This window comes from Nerophis ophidion, linkage group LG03 (genome assembly GCF_033978795.1).
Source record: "Nerophis ophidion isolate RoL-2023_Sa linkage group LG03, RoL_Noph_v1.0, whole genome shotgun sequence".
NCBI lineage: Eukaryota > Metazoa > Chordata > Actinopteri > Syngnathiformes > Syngnathidae > Nerophis > Nerophis ophidion.
Window position 1 is genome coordinate 32,132,162 of NC_084613.1, and position 8,318 is coordinate 32,140,479.

The following is an 8,318-nucleotide window of genomic DNA, read 5'->3' on the forward strand; positions in this document are numbered from 1 at the left end:
TCACACCACAGGCTCCTAAATGAACCATCTTCTGTCACACAAGTTACATTCTTAACCCGACTAGCCCATGCTAGCGTTACAACAATGTCTACAGGGAAAATGATGTAGAGGATGCTTATGGTATTTTGTTTTAATACCTTCGAGATGCTTTATGACAGGGGTGTCAAACTCAAATACAGAGTGGGCCAAAATTTAAAACTGAACAAAGTCGCGGGCCGAGGTTAAACAAATGAATATTTTAATAGCGACCCAAACAAGTTTTTCATTGAATATTGAACAAGCAAGGCTTATATAACTTTATAGTGACATGCAAAATTGAGTTTCAAATAATAATAATAATAATTAAAAAATATCAATGGCATATCAAATCAAATTTAAATAAAAATTGAATGCCTCTTTTGTATTTGCAGCCTTCTGAGGTAAATATTAACATTAACTTTTTCCAGAGGCCAATACATTTGAAAATAAAATAATGAATAAATCAACCATTAAGGCCTTTTTACTGCTCAGTTAATGTCGGGGCTCAGGTGGGTGGGGTTAGGGGGGCGGGGTTTGTTGGTAGTGGGGAGGGGTTGTATATTGTAGCGGTCCGGAAGCATTAGTGCTGCAAAGGATTCTGGGTATTTGTTCTGTTGTGTTTATGTTGTGTTACGGTGCGGATGTTCTCACGAAATGTGTTGGTCATTCTTGTTTAATGTGGGTTCACAGTGTGGCGCATATTTGTAACAGTGTTAAAGTTGTTTATATGGCCACCCTCAGTGTGACTTGTATGCTGTTGATCAAGTATGCCTTGCATTTACTTATATGTGTGTAGAAGCCACATATATTACATGACTGGGCCGGCACACTGTTTGTGAGGAGGAAAAACAGACTTGACGACAGGTTTGTAGGGGACGCTAAAGGCAGTGCCTTTAAGGCACACCCCCAATATTGTTGTCCGGGTGGAATTCGGGAAAATGGTTGTACCGGGAGATTTTCGGGAGGAGCACTGACATTCGAGAGTCTCCCGGGAAATCGGTGAATGCAATGTGACAGCGGGACCGCAGTATAACACCGGCCGGCCAGATCTAATGTTAATTTGATATTACCTCAAGGGCCAAATGAAATTAAACGGGCCAGAGTTTGACACCTATGCTTTATGACAAACTGTCCATTGAAACAACTTAGTAACAAGCAAAAGCAAAATAATCAACCATGGATGACAAAAGGACTGAAAAATGCGTGCAAAAAGAAGAATACATTATACAGAACATTTATAACACAATGATCTACAGAAGCAGAAAACAAGTACTAAACATATAAGCACAAGCTAACTGGTATTCTACGAACATTTAGAAGAGAATATTACAGTAAATTATTGGACAAGCACAAAAACAGTATGAGAGCAACATGGGGCATCTTAAATAGCATTATTAAAAATGGTGCTAAAAAGGACTATCCTAAATACTTCTTAGATGGAATTTAAAAAAATTATGACATAAACAAAGTAGTTCAAAGCTTCAATAAATACTTGGTGAAAATTGGACCAAATCTGGAGGAAAAGATTCCAGATCCTAAATCAGTTGAGGGTTTGAATGACACCATAGATAGAAACGCCATCTCTATGAGTGACAAAAGAGGAAATAATCAATATTGTGAAAAAAGGTAAATCCAAGACCTCAACTGATTGCAACAAAATTGATATGGAAACAATAAAAAAAGTTTTTTTAAGAGATTTCAGACCCTTTAACATATATCAGCAACCTATCATTTCAAACAGGCAAACTCCCAGATTAAATGAAAATAGCAAAAGTCGTACCGATCTATAAGACTGGAGACAAACACCAGTTTACAAACCTCTTTCTCTACTTCCACAATTTTCTAAAATTATTAAAAAAGTGTTTAACAACAGTTTAGACAAATTCACAAATAAAAACGAAACATTGACAGACAACCTATATGAATACAGAGCCAACGTTTCATCATCAATGGCACTAATCAAAATAATGGAAGAGATAATCAATGCAATAGATGGTAAAAATGTGCTGCTGCAGTGTTTATGGATTTAACAAAAGCATTTGACACAATGATCACAGCATTTTAATAAACACATTTGAACGGTATGGAATCATAGAGTTTGTTTTGTACTGGATTAGAATCTACTTAACCAACAGGAAGCAATACTGTACGTGAATAGGCAAACGCTTTTCTACAGAGCTGAAAATATTTTGTGGTATACCTCAGGGATCAACACTGGGACCAAAATTGTTTAATCTCTATATAAACGACATTTGTAAAGTTGCAAAGGACTTAAAATTAGTATTATTTTCAAATGATACAACTGTGTTTTGTTCAGGAGAGAACACCCAGAAGCTAATACAAATAATCAAAAAAGAAATTATTAAATTAAAAAGATGGTTTGACAAAAACAGACTATCTTTTAGTCTGGATAAAACTAAAATAATGCTATTTGGTAACAGTAGAAGAGAAAGTCAAACACAAATACAAATAGACAGAATAGAAATTGAAAGAGTAAATAAAACAACATTTCTAGGTACAATGATTGATGATAAATTGAACTGGAAATCTCATGTAAAAATATACAACAAAGTAACAAGAAACACGTCAATAATGAATAAAGCAAAACATGTTCTAGACAAAAAAATCACTTTGTATTCTCTACTGCTCGCTAGTGTTACCATATCTGAGTTATTGTGTAGAAATATGGGTAACAACTACAAATGTGCGCTTCATTCATTAGTGGTGCTACAAAAAAAATTAGTTATAATAATACATAATGTTGACTATAGAGAACATACGAACACTTTATTTATTGAGAGGCGAAACATCTTCTGAGACAAACCAAGCAGTCCACTCGCGATCGATAGAACGCCCTGAGATGACACTGACCTGGATAAATGACAACACTCATAGATGTGCTGAGTTTGATAAATCTAAAAATGAGCTGAAGTTACTTAATGAAACAAAACTGCTGTTTTAAATGTGTCCACAGGATGACGCAATAGCAATACTGTTAGGCAAGCAAACGGTTTGTTTTGGGGCTAAGTAAGAAGTACACGGTAAAATGTGTCTGGAGCTCCTCCCCGTCCACCCAAATAAAACTTAAAACCTGACTTTTTATGTCTTCTGCTTTGATGACATCATTCTTTGGCACCCCAAAATGTCTCCGTCAAGAGAGAGAAAAGTGGATGCAAAGTGTAACTCAACCCTCTTAAATAGTTTCTACTTTCGTTACTCATGGTTTGTTGAATAAGCATATGATGAATATGTGGGCATGAAACATAAGATATGTGATACCTAGAAGAGTTTTTATCTATTCATTATTTAGTTTATTCCATCCTAGATAGGCTGTGACCTAAAGTTTGATGGCTTTGTAGATACACTGACACAAATTCTAAGTTCATAGCATTCTTCGTTGTGTTTTTGACACTGCACCAATTTAAACACTAACTTGAAATGTTTTGTCAGAAGACTTTTGGGGGATTCGTAAATTTTCTATTTTTCGCGAAGGTTGTCTTTATAAGGGGACGGCGTGGCGAAGTTGGTGGAGTGGCTGTGCCAGCAATCTGAGGGTTATTGGTTCAATCCCCACCTTCTACTATCCTAGTCTCGTCCGTTGTGTCCTTGGGCAAGACACTTCACCCTTGCTCCTGATGGGTCCTGGTGAGCGCCTTGCTTGGCAGCTCCCGCCATCAGTGTGTGAATGTGTGTGTCAATGGGCGAATGTGGAAATACTGTCTTAAAAAGGGGTAATAAACGCTATACAAGTACAACCCACTTACCATTTTAACATCTACCATTTTTATTTTTACGTTATCATGCCATGATTATAAGATGGCGCCCCCCGTGGCTGACGTCTTTGCGTCGTCCTCCCGATTACAACTGAGTTTTTTATTTATTATAGTCCTAATTTGCATTCTAAATGCAAAGTTATTGCACGCAACAGTGAGTTATAACAGAAATGCACTTCTGGACAACAGAAAAGCGCACCATGAGCTCCCTTGTAGTCTGACGGATTTCAACTTTCTGCTACGACGAGACCCCGCTTACCACAGCCAGACCAAAACTACAAGGCGGCGAGGCAAGAGAGCGGGGCTACATGCTCTACTAAAGGCTAGAGCTGCACGACCACCACTACCTAGCCTGCAGTTAGCTAACGTGCGCACGCTCAACAACAAGCTGGATGAGCTGAGAACCAGGATTATATTCCAGCGTGAATTGAGAGAATGTTGTGCTCTTATTTTCATGGAAACCTGGCTTTCGAACAGCAACCCAGACTCTGCCATCCAGCTAGCAACGCACTCAGTCTACCGTGGAGACCGGACAATGGCTACAAGAAAGGCGAGAGGCGGCGGAGTCTGTGTTTAAGTGAATAACAGCTGGTGCTCGGATGTACAGTTGGTTGAAAGACACTGCTCGGACAACATTGAGTTTTTGATGTTGAAATGCAGACCCTTTTACCTGCCAAGAGAGTTCAGTGCAGTATTTATACTGTCTGTTTACATCCCGCCAAGGGCGGACTCCACAACAGTGCTGGGGCTGCTGCATGATGTCATCAGTAAACAAGAGACCGCATACTTCGATGGACTTCATGGTAGCTGGGGATTTTAACCACCACAACCTAAAGAATGTCCTCCCGAAATACCATCAGTATGGGAACATTCCTACGAGGAAGAAAAACACTCTGGACCAGCTGTACTGCAACGTGAGGGGAGCCTAAAAGGCTGTACCCAGACCACACTTTGGACTATCTGATCACATCTCAGCTTTTCTATATCCAGCGTACATACAGTGCCTCAATCAAGCCCCCCCAGTGAGTAAAACTGTTAAACTGTGGAATGAAGACACTGAACTAGTGCTTCAAGACTGCTTTTGGAGTACAGACTGGGACATGTTTAAAACTGCTGCTCGGAGGGATGATGGTACTGTGGACATAGAGGAATATGCTTCCGGTGTAACTGGCTACATTGGCACATGTGTGGAAAACATTGTGCCCACAAAAACAATACAATATATACCCAAACCAAAAACCCTGGATTAACTGTGATGTTCGGTCCAAGCTACATGCCTGCTCCACTGCATTTGTCTCAGGCAATGCTGAGGACTACAAGCAGGCCAGATATGATCTGCGTAAATCCATCAGCCAGGCCAAGGGACAATACAGACTAAAGCTGGAGGGATTCTACTCCACCACAGATTCCCGTGGCATGTGGCAAGGCCTGCAACACATCACAGACTACAAGCAGGGGAGCAGGGGGGTCACAAACAGCCAACGCTCACTGCCAGATGAGCTGAATGAATTATACGCCCGCTTCGAGGTCCTTAACACCAACCAACAGAGAGGGGTTTTGACCACGGAGCTCACGCAGGACCCACCACTCACTTTGACAACAGCAGAGGTATGTACAGTTCTGAGGAGAACAAACCCACGGAAGGCAGCCTGCCCAGACAACATCCCTGGCCGGGCCCTCAGGGTCTCTTCATCAGAGCTGGCTGATGTACGAACGTACTTGCTGACATGGACAACTTGCGTCAAGACCACCACCATCGTGCCCCTGCCAAAGAAAAACACTGTGACCTGTCTGAATGACTATCGCCCCGTTGCACTCACCCCAATAGGGAAAGTGCTTCAAGAGGATAGTCATGTCACACATCAAGAAGACCATCCTAGACATACTGGACCCTCTATAGTTTGCCTACTGGCAGAACCGGTCCACTGAGGATGCAGTCAACACTTTAATCCACACCACCCTCACACACTTGGAGGGCAAGGACACTTACGCCAGGCTATTATTCATCGACTACAGCTCTGCTTTTAACACAGTCATTCCACAAAAACTAACTGCTAAACTCCTCACTGTTGGTCTGACGCCAGCTCTCTGTGATTGGGTGCTGAACTTTCTCACAAACCGGCCCCAGTCAGTCAGAGTCGGCTACCAGACATCAGGCACAAAGGTTCTAAGCATAGGGACCCACCCGCCCCCAAGGCTGCGTGCTGAGCCCCCTGTTGTACATCCTCTTCACACAAAACTGTGTGGCCTCCCGGAACAACACCTGTATCATTAAGTTTGCAGATGATATCACGGTCATCGGACTGATCACCGGGGAATAGAAGATTAAAATAAAATAAAATAAAAAAAAATCGGTTTTAGCCTGGGCCCTGGAGTGGGGGTGCAGACTGAGGCCAAGGGGGTGAAAAAAAAAATGGACACACTGCTGAATAAATATATTTGCGTGTCTTTTTCTCGTATTGTGGGCATTCTGATGATTAGCATGTGTTCTGCATTCTCACGAAGAGATAAAATGCGCTCCTTTTGCTCACTTAAGAGATGCAATCTTAGTCGTTCAGCTTTTCGTCAGGGTCTTGAAGCTGACGCCAGGGTGGATAATCAGCCTGGTAATCCTGTGTGAGTCCATTCTTCCACATCTTCCTTTCAGAGATGTTTCTACCGTGTTGCTCCACTACCGGGCTACGTTGCATCACTCAACAGGTAACACACGTTCCACTAAGGATGAGCCGCATGAGGCAAGATCCCAGTTTGAAAACCTCTCCACGTTGTCTCCCCCAAAGACTTGCTACTGTTATGTCTTGATCTTCAAAAGAATGAGGTCTGCATTTTCTTTTTTTTTTTTAAATAATGTCTTTCAAACCCAAATCTGGGCGCCACATTATTTTATATGGCCCGTAAAAGCCTGGAAATAATGTGTCGATAAAGCACTTTATCTTTTCTTACTACATGGACTCATTCTTTCCATTTTGACAGAAAACACGTATCTACTGCATGAAATTGAATACCTTTAAAACTTATCCAATATTGCATTATACATTCCAAAAAACTTATTTGTGGCAAATTAAAAATAAACACTTAAACATTTCAGTAATTACTGTCAATTTACATTAATATATACAGTATACCTTTATATAACTATCTACATACATACCTATACTGTATATACTTTTATATACCTATATACATCCAACCCTGTTTCCATATGAGTTGGGAAATTGTGTTAGATGTAAATATAAACGGAATACAATGATTTGCAAATCATTTTCAACTCATATTCAGTTGAATATGCTACAAAGACAACATAATTGATGTTCAAACTGATAAACTTTTTTCTTTGTTGCAAATAATCATTAACTTTAGAATTTGATGCCAGCAACACGTGACAAATAAGTTGGGAAAGGTGGCAATAGATACTGATTAAGTTGAGGAATGCTCATCAAACACTTATTTGGAACATCCCACAGGTGTGCAGGCTAATTGGGAACAGGTGGGTGCCATGATTGGGTATAAAAGTAGTTTCCATGAAATGCTAAGTAATTCACAAGCAAGGATGGGGCGAGGGTCACCACTTTGTAAGCAAATTGTCGAACAGTTTTAGAACAACATTTCTCAATGAGCTATTGCAAGGAATTAAGGGATTTTGCCATCTACGGTCCGTAAAATAAAAAGGTTCAGAGAATCTGGAGAAATCACTGAACATAAGCGATGATATTACAGACCTTTGATCCCTCAGGTGATACTGCATCAAAAACCGACATCAGTGTGTAAGGGATATCACCACATGGGCTCAGGAACACTTCATAAAACCACTGTCAGTAACTACAGTTGGTCGCTACATCTGTAAGTGCAAGTTAAAACTCTACTATGCAAAGCCAAAGCCATTTATCAACAACACTCAGGAACGCCACCGGCTTCGCTGGGCCCGAGCTCATCTAAAATGGACTGAGGCAAAGTGGAAAAATGTTTTGTGGTCTGACGAGTCCACATTTCAAAATATGTTTGGAAACTGTGGATGTGGTGTCCTCCAGAACACAGAGGAAAATAACCATACGGATTGTTCTAGGCGCAAAGTTCAAAAGCCAGCATCTGTGGTGGTATGGGGGTGTATTAGTGCCCAAGGCATAGGTAACTTACACATCTGTGAAGGCACAATTAATGCTGAATGGTCCATACAGGTTTTGGAGCAACATATGTTGTTATCCAAGCAATGTTATCAAGGACGCCCCTGCTTTTTTCAGTAAAACAAATCCAAGCCACGTGTTACAACAGCGTGGCTTCGTAGTAAAAGAGTGCGGGTACACTTCTGGCCCGCCTGCAGTACAGACATGTCTCCCATCGAAAATGGACAACGGAGACCCAGGACTGTTGAACGAGTAAAGCTCTACATAAAACAAGAATGGGAAAGAATTCCACTTTCAAAGCTTCAACAATTTTCCTCAGTTCCCAAACGTTTATTGAGTGTTGTTAAAAGAAAAAGTGATGTAACACAGTGGTGAACATTCCCTTTCCCAACTACTTTGGCACGTG